General features: G+C 41.2%; 1 pseudogene; it reads left to right on the top strand.

Moving 5' to 3' along the window:
* Positions 1–10,104: 10,104 nt before the first annotated feature.
* On the top strand, positions 10,105–10,588 carry LOC148093825 (ubiquitin-ribosomal protein eS31 fusion protein pseudogene; annotated as a pseudogene).
* Positions 10,589–12,122: the final 1,534 nt, after the last annotated feature.

Genomic DNA, 12,122 nt, shown 5'->3' with positions numbered 1-12,122 from the left:
GAGATAGAGAAAAGTGTGCTTATAAAGAGTGGATATGCCCTTAGCCTGTTTGGACCAGTGCTTAGAGCGTCGGCCTGTGGACTGAAAGGGTTTGGGTTCGATTCCGGCCAAAGGCACGTACCTGGGTTGCAGGCTCAATCCCTAGTCCTGGTCGGGTGCACGTGGGAGGCGCCCAATCGATGTGTCTCTCTCTCCCCATTCCATTCTCTCTGAAAAGCAATGGGAAAAAAATCTTCTTGGGTGAGTATTTAAAAAAAAAAAAAAAAAAAGAGTGGATGTGAGTGAAGGTTGACCAGAGAGGCAGATGTGGGGGAAGACAAATATTTGTGGCTTATAGAACGGAATGAATAGTGCTACCATTGAAAGAGATGTAGACCATTGTAAGAGACACCGATTAGAGGCTAAAAGTGGAGGACTAGTTCTGAACATGTGAAGCTGGAAGTGCATTTGAGGTAATTCAATGGAAAAATCAAGGCAGTTGTTAACTATACAGACTTAAATAAATTGGAAAATCATTGCATATAGACAATAACTAAGGTTGCAGACATTGATAAGATTATTGAAGAAGAGCATGTAAAGTAATATGAAAACATGGCCTAGCATGAAGCATAAGAAACTCTAACATCTAATAGTTTGTAGAAGAAGATGATCTTATAACATTGAAAACGCTGCCCTGGCCGGGTAGCTCAGTTGGTTAGAGCATCGCCCCCATACGCCAAGGTTGCGGGTTTGATCCCTGGTCAGGGCACATACAAGAAGCAAACAATGAATGCATAAGTAAGTGGAACAACAAATCGATGTTTCTCTCTCTCTTTCAAATCAATAGATGAAAATTTTAAAGATTGAAAATGCCTGGGCAAAAGGTTGGAGGGAAAACAGGATAGTGCAGTGAAATGGAAGCCAATGAAAGACAGAGTTTCAAGAATAGAGTTTTCAAGTATTACATATTAATGAGATATCAAATGAAAGAACTGAATTACATCCATTGGGTTTAGAAAATGAAGGGCATCAAGAGTTGCTTCAGCTAAGGGGAGGTTGGATAGGCAGAGTGCACAGAGTTGAGGAACATTGGAGATGAGGTGATGAAGGTCACGGAGATGAGTAGTGCAAGTAGCTACTCAAAGAGCTGCATTGCACCCTGGCTGCTGTGCCTCAGTGGGTTGGAGCTAAAGCCGGTGGGTTCGATTCCAGTCAGAGCACATACCCAGGTTACACGTTTGATCCCTGGGTGTTTAAATGGCAGAGTTTTAAGCAAGTTCAGATTCTACTGGTAAGGATTCTATAATCAAATGGTTTGCTAAGTGAGCAAAACTTGATGGGACAAACAATACATTGTTTTCTATTTTTTATTTCTCTTATAAAACACACCATTTCGGGTCTTCTTACCTTATTAATGACATCTCAGGAAGATTACACAACTTTGACACCACTCTTAAGAAGCCTGATTCTACCTTACATTAAATTTCCATCTCATTCAAGTTAAAGCTTCTTCTCTTCCCTCAGTTTAGACCTATCTGTCTTCCTGGGGCACCTGCTCTGCTGAAGAAGTGATTGACCTGGTCTTCCTTCACTTACCCCTCTCTCTGCTGATTGTGCTGCCAGGGCCAGCAGGCAAAAGCCTTACTTGACAGTGGTGTTTAACCAGCCCTAGGTGAACTTCCTCAATTCCCTGATGCGGGCAAATGCACAGGCTGACCTCTTGCTACCTATCTCCAGCTTCCATCTCCCGGAGGTAAATCACAGAACTTCTTAAGTTGGATGCCTTTGACAACTCAAGCCCAGGTATACTCCCTGGCTTCTGAGGGCCTTGTGGGGGATCTTACATATTTTTCGTTTACCAAATGGCAGATGTCCCGCTTCTGAAGTTAGCTCTCTCTCTCTTTCCGCTGTCCAAGTTTCTTCACCAATTCCAGCCTTCAGACTCCTGCAGGCAAGAAGCAGGTATGGATTGTGGGGACCCACCAAGACAGAGGCAGGCCCCTAGGCCCCGAGGCAGGACAAAGGGCATACATGAGTGACTCAGTAAACTGCAGAGGGTGGAGGCAGTTCCAGGAATTAACTTAAATCGGTGGGTTTGACGAATACCAGGTGTACTCCAGCTTCAGGCACCTGTAGTTGAGAAACATCCTGAGCCCACCCTTCCTAAAGAATTTATAACCCATGTAACTTACTCAGGTGCCTGTGGTTGAGAAACATCCTGAGTCCACCCTTCCTAAAGAATTTATTACCCATATAACTTTGTAACTGACAATGCTTGCTTGCTCACTGTAGCCCTATATAAGCTTGTGGGAAATTTAGATCGGGGTTCGAGTCAGAATTCCACTGGATTGGATACGACCGAACCCCAGCTAGCTGGAATAAAAGTCCCTTTTGCTGTTACATTATCAGCTCTGGAGTGATTGTCTTTCTGCCGCATAGGGGATCTGATTCTCGGACATAACATGGACGTCTATGTTTCCAAGTTCACATATATTTCCAAATATTTGACAACCCATATCAAACCCTCAGAATTCTCATAGCTTTCCGTTAAGAGGTCAGGGTGGGGCAAACATAAACGTCCTTTACTTTTACAATTCTCCTTAAGAAACCTCCTTTTAAGTTTCTAGTCTTTTATCTAGGCTGTTGGGGCTGTGGTCACTGTGTTCATTTCATAATAGGTCTTTATGGATGTAATTAGTCTTTTCCCCAGAATTCTGAGACTATTAGAAAAGTCGATTACATCATGTTATAAAAACAGTCGAGAGGAGAGGTTGACTAGACAGCAGAGAGAGCACAACAGATATATATCGAACTGCCAAGAATGTGCGGAGTGGAAAGATCCGCCTCAGAGAGCCAGAGTCATCCTGTGAGGGATTAGACACAGATGTTTGGGTTCTTGTTTTGTTTTTGTTTCTAATGTGGATTGCATTCTGTTGGTATTGTGAGGCTTTTGAATATAAGATCTGCATGGCAACAGATTCAAATCTGTTCTTTCAAATGCAAATAAGTTTGGGGGTATGCGGAGGGAGATGGAGAGAGGGGGAGGGAAGGAGAAAAGAGAGAGTAAGAAGGTTGTGGAAATAATTTGAAGGGAGTAGGGAATGGTAATCCTTAAGAAGGCAAAGACAGCTGGGAATGAGAAGACAAAGTGGATGCAGGAAAGTTATGGAGGTACAAATGGCAGGACCTAGTGACTGGTCAAATATGAAGAAAAAAACAGGCTCAGTTAAAGGCCATGGTAAATAAGGGGAACTTCAGAGTTAGTTCTGGGAATTGCTAAATGCTACGAATTAGAACTGGTTTTGACCCATGTGCTATGAATTTGGGTGCAAATATTACCTCTCTGAGTCAAAGAGTCTTTACTTTAAAATTTTAATCATAACTTCCATAGTCACTTGGAGAATCTAAGTCCACAAAAAACACTAATCCTTACCTCATTTTTCTCCATGTTCAAAGGTAACATGGAGAACATGGAGAAGGTCTTGTTCAAAAAAATTTTTAAACAAATAGAAGAATGGTACTGAGCATGTGCCAGGCATGATTCCACCTGCTTTAATTTTTGGCTCTTTCAATTTTCACAATAGTTCTATAAAACGATTATTATCTACATGTTATAGATGAAGAAACTGAGCCCCTAAGAGCCACCCAAGATTATGCAGCTAATGAGTAGCAGAGCTTGGATTTGATTCCAAGTATTTCATACTGTTAATTACTACCCTCTGCTACATTTCTTTCCTATGAAAAGCTATCCTTGATTCCTTCAACCACAAGAAGTTGCTCCATCTACTCTAGCTGGAATTGCTATACTGCTTGATCAGGACTCCTAAGAGGATTATTTCTTTCCCCCTTGAGTTATAATCACCTATATAAATATTATTATAATATTATGAAGTAGTAAAGTTCTCTGAGGCAAGGACTGCTTCTCATTCATCTTTGTACCTAAAAGAGCCAAGCACTATAACATATTGATAACAGCACAAGCCCTAGAATCAGAGAGACTTGAGTAGACTGGATGTTACTGACTTGATGTGTGACTTGAACACAGTCCCTAAGATTTATATGCTTCAGCCTCCTTATCTGCAAAATGGAGTAAAAAAGTCTTTCTCTTGTGTTTGTCATGGAAATTAAATAGGTAATTTATATAAAATTTTTAGCATAGTTCTTGATATGTAGTCAGTACTCATGAAATATCTATTGTTTCCATTTTTGTTGCACATAAAAACCCTCAGTAGATGCTTGTTAAATTATTGATTCTCCTTTTGAGATTACTTATGGATCTGGCTAGTAAAAAGCACAGACGAGATCTCACCTATTTAAAGTCTCAGTAAAAATATCTTAAAATATAACTGTAATAAAATATTTCTACTTCCAAGTATATTGACTAATTATCCATTCAAATTTTAACTTGTAAGGAACAGCTGTCAATTATTGCCCAGTAGTTTATTCTTTTTTAAACATATGTTTTTATTGATTTCAGGAGAGGAAGGGAGAGAGAGAAACATCAATGAGAGAGAAACACCAATTGGCCAGCCTCCTGCACCCCTCCACTGGGGATCCAGCCTGGGCATGTGCCATGACTTGGAAATGAAACTGTGACCTCTTGGTGCATGGGCAATGCTCAACCAACTGAGCCACATGGGCCAGACCCCAGTAGTTTATTCTCATGAATATAAAAATGACATTCATGAGATAATACCAGATAAGAGATAGGGGCAGCTTTGTTTGAAAATTTCCCCAGAACATTACCATATTTCCATCTGTAAAATTAGTAATAAATCAATACCCAAGATTAAGGCTAACAATATTTGTAACTTAGGAAATGAAAATAAGAAATACAAAGCATAATTATTCAAATAAGATCAATTGGGACTGAGAATAAGTGGGTTTATGAGCTGTTTATTATTCTAAATAGCAATAAGAAAAGCAGATGTTTTCTAAGAAATAGTAGCAGATAATTACTTTTCATTCAACCCTGATTTAAAGACTTTATAGATTGCCCTCTTTAAGTTCTTATGTAAGAACACTTAATGAAGGATGTTATGACTCAATAAGGCATCAATGTAGGAAGCATCCAAACCTGTGGAGAATTTTTATGAGTTGATTTGAGCCAAAACTGAGCACATATGCCAGGGGGCAAGATCTCAAATGCTGTGGACAATTATAGTTTTGCAATTTCTTTTATGCCTTTGAGATTAGGGAGGGAACATAAGGAAGATTACATGAAGGCTGGAGAAAGCAAGGCAGGAATCGATTACCAAACAGTTCAGATGATATGCTCTCTTGAGGGTGGTCTGCTTTAGAGGACGGTTCTGAAAGGGGGTATTTCCAAGATGTGTTAACCTTGATGCACAGAAACAATGAACAAAGCCTGCTGAAGGCAAAGATAAGCCTTTTACTTAAGAAGTTATGTGGCTGGGGAGTGACTATTCACCATGACCTGCCCAGTTAGGAATTTATGATCAGATCACCCTGTGAAGTTATTTCTCAAAGAACCCCTTTTTTTTGTCCACAAAGGCAAATAATATTGCATGCTTGTATTTCTTTTCTCAGATTTTGGAAAGGTATAGGAACATATGATTCCCATAAACTCCAAATCACACTCTCCTATTATATGTGTCTGGCTGGATGGGAAAATATTATACGAACTACAAATTGTTGCTGCAATGGAAATGCAAATTTTACATGTTTGCATCTCTTTCTTGAAGGGGCCTCCCCAAAGCAAAGCTATTATATTACATTGGGTGGGAAACAGGGGCATCACTGTAAATGAATCTGCATACCATTTTACATGCCACACATGCCACACCTGGTTCTCTTTGGCCTTCACTTTCTACTAATCCTTCACTTTTATTGGAAGCTTTTAAGAGGAAGGAAGATAATACTGATATCCTGGCAAACGAAATGAATGAAATGCTGAAGGTGGATTAAGATTAGAAGCTGGAAATCATTTAGAAGAGTATTCTACTCACCCAGGCATATCGCTTGGTGAAGGCTTGAATTCAAATTAGTTTCTGTTATCTAAAAATAAACTTTTTATCCTTTGTAATTTTTTAGTTCAAGTTCTAGCAGTAAAGGTGTTTCCCATTAAATAGACTTAGAATTTAATGAAGCTGTAAGCCATTTAGACCTAGAGCTTATAGAGAGAAAGTAAGTGATAGACTCTGAGTTACTAGAGTTGAAACATAAATTCATTTGATTTCATGAGTCCTGGAGCCTCAGTGTGATTACTCAGTGCACGTGGGGAATCTCTGAGAACCTTGAAGCAATGAACTCTGAGAGAGAAGAGCTAGCTTGACTGATTGGAAAAGACGAATGTGAAGTCCCAGAGCCAGGTGAAGCCGAAGCAGTATTAGCACATCGGACTCTCCGGGGGTGAGCATGAGGTGTTCCAGAAGCAAGGGAGCCATTTCCCGAGGGCAGAGGGGCTCCTGAAGTCACTCAGCTGGAATCGGCCTAAGACACCGGGCGTGACTGTGAAGGAGAATATGTCAGGAGAGAGAAAAAGAAGAGCCAGGTCACTGGCTGTCAAGGGCTGAGGGTACAGGGAGTGGTCTGACTACTTGATTGTGGTGGGAGATACAGGACCGTATGCATTTTCAAAACTCATAAGACTATTTACTTCAAAAGGATGGATTTTCCTGGAGGTAAATTACACCTCATTAAGCTCAAATAAAAAAAAATTAAAAACAGACATGACTCAGAAAGATGAACTTGCTAACAGAAGTTTAAAAATACCACCTATATGAATGATTTAATCCACCACTTTAAATTACAGCACTCGGTTTAAGAGATAACTGGAGATTAAAAGGAGGAAGGGGGTGGGAACTTGCATATTAACCTGATTTATTTTATTGCTGGCTTAGTAATACTGTGTATTCTTTATGGGTGGGCCTTTACATAGTTTTGTATTTTAAATGTGGACCCTAAAGGCAGAGAGAGACAGTGCCTGGCTTGCATTTCTAAACTGGTATGTCACAGTTTGGGTTCTCCAGAAGCAAACGATGACACCGCATTCAGTGGGAAAGGTGTTAATTAGAGCGCAGGGAGTAAGCGAGATTAGGCGGAGAGACAAACACAGCTGTGATGTCGACCCTTGGCCAATTCTGCATGGAGCTCGAGAGAGAAATCAGGTGATCCCCTTGGCCTCTATTGATTCTCCCTTAACCAGTCTTGACAGTTAACAGGTACATCAACCCCAGGTCTCCTAAAGTGTCCAGTACTGCGGTAAACGGCCAGGTCTTCTACCCCAGCCTTGCTCGGTTAACTAAGTGCAGGTGAAGCAGTTTGCGCTAGTGGGGGCCAACTCGGAAGGGGTGATACTAGATGCTGTGTGCTGATGACACTCCCTCCAGCAAGTCATTCTTTGAAGGGTATCTGGGTGGTGCATCTTCATATCTATCATAGTTCACTCTTTGCATCATTGGCATCTAATTCTCCGTATATGCTCAAGAAGTAAATCCTGGTGGAGCCACATTCTGGTGGGCCTCTCTTCCAGAGGTGAATCTTAGAATCGGGAGGTTAGTGAGACAAATGACAGCTCCTGCCACGCAGTCATGCTTAGAGCCACCATTGACACTCAGTTATGATCTTCTCCCTCCTCCACTAGACATTCTAGGTTTCCTTCACTCTCAGCTGTCACCCCTCTGCTGACATTAGTGACTCACCTGGTGGTGTGAACCAGACCCCCATCGCCAGTGGGCCTAAGTCTCTGGTTACCAAGCCCTTCTCAGCCTGGGTTTGATGTACCTCTTTACGTAACAACTGGGTAAGGGATTATCAAGATGCTGATGTGAATTACCTGAATTCCACATGTATTTTTTCTTGCTCCCAGTGTGAGGTGGTAGCCCTGCCAAGAAAGTGATTTCTCTTCTTTCCTGTTGGTTCCTGGACATAATGAACCCAAAGTGGCCAGGCAGCAGTGAGAGATTATCATTCAATAGGAAACTTGCTGTGGGCCATGGAAAAAGTGTGTCCTTTTTAGGAACAAGGGCCTCTACTGTAGAGCTCAGTGTTGTGGGAATAGAAGCACAAGGTCTACGCTTCTATTTCATGACCACTGTGTTTATGCGCAGCTGGCATGATCTTGCTCCAGAGCCCCAGGGACCTTCAGAGGGATTCTCTCACTGGGGATTACCACAGATTCCGTTATTTTTCCCCACCACTAACACCACCAACACAATAGAGAGTGTCGAATTGGGCTTCTCAAGAAGCAAGGATCTTTCTTCATCTAGGTCCCACTCAAAGATGTCAGTTTTTCAATCCTCAGTTTGTGGGCCCAGACCAGTATCTATAGGTATAAAATATCCTGCCTCTAAAACCAGAAGAGGCAAACCAATGGCATACTTCCCTTTTTATAGTAGGAGGTGCAAAGTATAATAATTTATCTTTACTTTGGACAGGATATCCTGGCACATCATGGAACATTAGACGCATAAATTTTAGAGAAGAGCAAGGCTTCTGAACATTACTGTGTTTCTCTCCCACCACTTGGAGTGATGTGTTTTGCCAAGAACTTAGTGTGTTTGCCATCTCTTGCTTGTTCAGCCTGCTAAATATAATGCTATCAATGTAATGGATCAATATGATGTTCTGCAGGATGTCCAGGTGGTCAGATCTCTTCCTAGTATATTATGAGCGAAGGCAGGAGAGTTAGTAGAGCTATAGAGCGAAACTCTAAATGGATATTGTTGCCCATTCCATGTGAATGTGAACTGTTTTTCATCATCTTTCTGATTGGCACAGAAATAATTTTTTTGACCCAATCAATCAATTTTTTAAGGAGGCCTCCATTTGTCATTCTCCACTGTAATAACTTTTACTTTAAAGACCAAGGATGCAATGTGGGAGTTAGTTCAACTATCCAGTGTTCTAATCCTAGAAGGAAAAGGACCACAGAATGGGTCCACTGACACAGTGGACTCACTATAAGCTGGACCGTGGCAGTGTTCCATTTATTATCTGGAGCCCACTGTGCCCAAACACTAAGAAGAGGAGTAATGATACACTCTTTGGGTCTTTGGGTGTCAATATCCACTCACTCACTCTGTCCTTTAATCCTCATAATATCTGGGGTTTCCCCTTTCCCAAATGGCTGTAAGTGCCTTTGGGGAAAAAACAAAGGAATCATGTCATGGTGTTACAGTTGTTTCTCCTAGGAACTCAAAATGTTCGCGTTCTAAAAACTGGCTCAGATCTAAAACCAGGACAAAGATTTGTGATATTTAAAAAATTTTACAATGTGACTGCCTCCCCTCCCAGTATTCTGACTTTGATTTCTTCAAGATGAGCAGTGTCCTTGTCAGCTGTCCATCTATTGTGTCACTTGGTATGTCATGTTCCGTTAATCATCTTTATAACACTCTGTGGATGAGTCCCTCTAGGATGCCACACCAAGCTTATTAGTCACTGCAATAATCACTACATCCTGATTTCTGGTGGTTAAGCACTGTTTCTAAATTATGTTGTTTCAGGCCTGATCAGCCCCATTGTTATCAGTGAGCCTAGTTCTGTAACATCTTTGCCTGAACTACAAAGGAGAGCGACCAATGAACATTCTAGTGATGCAAGTGCCCCTCTGACCAGCACATTCCCTTGGCTTTGTTAAATTCTGTGCTATAAGGGCCTCCCTGTAGAAAATAATCATTTGGGAAGTGTTTTGGTTGTATATAATATACACATCCCTGCATACCAGTTATTACAGTGGAGTTACTTCCCTGAGTTTTTTAATGCTTTCCTTTACCATCTGCCATGGATACTCTGGCATTCCAACGTTGCTCACTGTGATGCTTAATTTTAAGTATCAAACTGGCTAGGCTGTAGTAGACAGTTGTTTGGTTGAACATCAGTCTAGGTGTCTCTGTGAAGGTTTTTTTAGGTGTCATAAACATTTAAGTTAGTAGGTTCCTTAAATAATAAATCCCAATTTTTCTCCCCCTCCCTCCCCACCATTGCTTTTCTGGAGAACTCTAACAAATACACTCATTATAGGCTATTGCTTTATCTATTTTTCTAGGAGCTTGTCTCATAGTGAGTTCACGCCATCTCCTGGGATAGTTGCCAGTATGTTAAATCTTGTATCATGAGCTGTTTTTCCAATCCGCCATCTGTGGTAGGACTTCTGCCAAGATGCATAGTTTCGTAAAAACCCTTGTGAGGAAGACCATTACCCTCGAGGTTGAACCCTTGGATACAGTAAAAAATGTAAAGGTCAAGATCAAGGATAAGAAAGGAATTCTTCCTGATCAGCAAAACTGATCTTTGCTGGCAAGCAACTGGAAGATGGATGTACTTTGTCTGACCATAATATTCAAAAGGAGTCCACTCTTCAGCTTGTGTTGAGACTTCATGGTGGTGCTAAGAAAAGGAAGAAGTCTTATACCACTCCCAAGGAGAATGAGCATGAGAAAGAAGTTTAGGCTGGCTGCCCTGAAATACTATAAGGTGAATGAGATGGCAAAAATCAGCCGGCTTTGTCAGGAGTGCCCTTCAGGTGAACGTGTGCTGGAGCTTTATGACCAGCCACTTTCACAGACATTGTTGTGGGAAATCTCTGACCTATTGCTTTAACAACAACAAAATCCTGTATCAAGAGAAAGCACTGCTCTTTTAGGCATATGTCATCAGTTTGGCTCAAACTCTCATAAAAATTTTCTGCATGTTTGGACATTTCTTCCATCGACACTGGTTACATCTGAGTTTATGCATGGCTCTCTCAAGTTTGATATTCCAATCAAAGCCTTGGTAATATAACTAGTTTCTAATTGTGTCCTGTTATAATAAGGAGAACAGATTCTTCTTGAAGTTATGCAGATAACAATATTGCCATGAAAATGAGTTTCTGAAGTCTGACGAGGTCAAGTAGGGAGAAACACACAAAAGTCTCAATTCTGTTTACAAAGGTAAAATTTACCAAATAGATAGCTCAGAAAATAAATTCTTATAGCTGGAAAACAACAAAATAAAGAACCAGCAATATTTCAATCAAAAAGTCATGAAAATTGAAACCCTTCTTATCAGTTTAGTCAGATCTATGTAATTAAACTTGTTCTGCTTGAATCCAGTTAGTTCTATTAGTTCTCTTGACCTTGCCTGATAATTGAAGGTAACAGGGTCAGTGATAATTCCAAGAACTTTGCAAGGCTATCTGTCAAGGCCTAAATAATTTTCTCAGTGAAGTGAGTGCCCCAATCACTAGAGATTGTGGAAGGTGATACCCTGATTGGGAAACACATTTTCTAAGTTTTTTTTGCCACTGTGAGAGCATCAGCCTTGTGGCAGAGGAAAGCTTAAACTCATCCAGAAAACACACATACAACAACAAGAATATTGATAACCTAAACTAAGTGGCAGCTGAATGGTCAGTTTAAATGTGCTATAATGAATAAAGAAATGCAAAAACTGAGAAAAAATGGTGTTTTCCAGAAAGCCTGGAAGAACTGAGTGGCCATCTTAAGTATACCATAGCCTCCAAATCTAAGTTATAGCCATTCTTTACCCATCTTCATTTCCCTGATTCAGGAGCAGACTGTTGCCATGTTGCAGGGATATCAAGATGGCAAAGGCCTGGCAGTGGAGGGTCTTGTTTGCAGAAACAGAATGGACTTTATCCTTTGAAATGACATGATACTGTATACAGAGAACCCTAAAGATTCCACCAAAAAATACTAGAACTGATAAATGAATTCAGTAAAGTAGCAGGATACAAAATAAATATCCAGGAATTAGTTGCATTTTTATACACCAATAATAAACTATCAGACAGGGAAACTAAAAATCAATCCCATTCAAAAGTGCATAAAAAACAACCTAGGGCCCTGGCCAGAGTGGCTCGGTAGTTAGAGCGTCGGCCTGCGCACCCAAGGGTCTCGGGTTCGATTTCCGGTCCAATGCACATACCTGGGTTGCAGGTTCAATCCCCAGCCCAAGTCGGGGCCCACCAGGGGGGCACACCAGCACCATCACCTTCCCCTTTCTTCCCTCTGAGGAGAGTTGCAACCAGGGGAGCAATGGGCAGTGACAGCTCATCCTGGGCTTACCCCTGAACCTGTCTCCAAGGCCCCCTTCTCTCTCTGACTCCTCAGTGAGCCAGAGCAGCCCAGCCTGGGCTCTCCAGTTGCTTCCTTGTTTCGCCGTCCTAAGTATAT

Source organism: Miniopterus natalensis, chromosome 2 (genome assembly GCF_054644295.1).
Source record: "Miniopterus natalensis isolate mMinNat1 chromosome 2, mMinNat1.hap1, whole genome shotgun sequence".
Classification (NCBI taxonomy): Eukaryota; Metazoa; Chordata; class Mammalia; order Chiroptera; family Miniopteridae; genus Miniopterus; species Miniopterus natalensis.
This window is presented reverse-complemented; position numbering and strand designations above follow the sequence as displayed.